Here is a 1476-nt window from a genome sequence, read left to right as displayed (position 1 = left end):
CATAGAGGTGTTCCATGCCATTGATCATGGTTAAGGATAGTGCTCATGGAGCACCTTCCAATTGGACTTTGTGAGAAAAGAAAGTATATTCAATAGGTGTTAAACATGAAGCACTCTTAAGGTTAGTTTTTAGTATTGCTAGTGTGGAGCATTACTCAAACATTAGTTACTTCTTTCACATATGGATTAGCTTGTCATTAAGATGCTAAACAAAGTCTATAGATAATGTGAGTCTATTTGGGACACAGAGGCCCTATTTGTACCTTGACCTATATGACACCTCACACAATTGAAGCTCTTAGGTGGGACTGCATTTCCATGAGAAGCCTTTATGTGGAGGATCATGTATAGTTTTGGGTTGTGTATTGTGTATGGTTCCATTGCTTTTGTGCACATGGAGTGCATAGTAAGAAGTGCCTTCACCAATGCATTATTAGTCATATGTATGTATATAACCAATGATAAAAGTATAGGAGCATTGCTTCAATGTGTAGAATTTGTCATAATGCCTTGTATGCTTATACGATGCCCTTATACGCATCTAGCTCAAGAACCTTGGACGGAGGACTTCTTACCATGGAGGATGGAGCCTCCTAGTCTTTAAAGATTGGCAAGTTTGCATCTCCATGGTGTCCTCCATGTATTGAACATCTTAAATATAGAGCTACATGCATGCAATTAAATTAAACCACTAAAGTTGAGGCAAAATGAATTGAGAGGGAGCTTGATCAAAATTTTAACATATTTACTAGATTAGGAAGAGGAAAGAAGCCTATCTCATTAATTGTTTGTTTTCTTCAAACTTTTGGACTGTATTAGCATTAAATAACATAATCTCTTTTCTCCCCTTGTGAGGATATTTGAAAAGCTTTTTTTCTTACATTAATGATCCAATTTCTTCGAAATAATTATTTTAAAAAATTTAACACTTTTTTAATTTTCTGTTTACCTTTGTCCACCTTTTTCTCCTTTCCTTACCTTTTATCTTTTACTCTTCATGTATTCCTTTGTGCCATTGGCTTGCTGACACATTTGAATTACAAGAAGCAAGATACTCTTTTAAGGTGTTATTTGGGATACTACGTCATTTTTAAGGAAGTTCAAACTTGCATCCAAATCCTCTATCCCTTCCTCCCTCCCTCCCTCTATTTGTGCTTGTGATATGTGAAGTGTTGAGCAAAGCTGTGCTTGAAGTTTGCATATTTTCCTCTTTTAGCTTGAAGACATAGATAAAGCTTCAATAAAACAATGAGTTGTATTCACATAGTAGTGGTGGAATTGTATTCCACATTGAGAGAAAGAAACCACAATTCTTATTAGCCAAGTTGAAAGGTTACAAGTTGAAGCCAAAAAGTACATTGATTTTTGGGTGGATGCACGGTTATACCTAACAAATTCCATTAACACAAGCCACTTGAAATGACATAATTAGGTTGCTTAACAATGGTGTGTTTGGATATTGTAATTGTTGGAATT

This window comes from Lygodium microphyllum, chromosome 29, assembly GCF_053477565.2.
Source record: "Lygodium microphyllum isolate KBCC chromosome 29, Lygodium_microphyllum_v1.1.10, whole genome shotgun sequence".
NCBI lineage: Eukaryota > Viridiplantae > Streptophyta > Polypodiopsida > Schizaeales > Lygodiaceae > Lygodium > Lygodium microphyllum.
The sequence above is the reverse complement of the archived record's forward strand: the minus strand, read 5'-3'. Positions refer to the sequence as shown.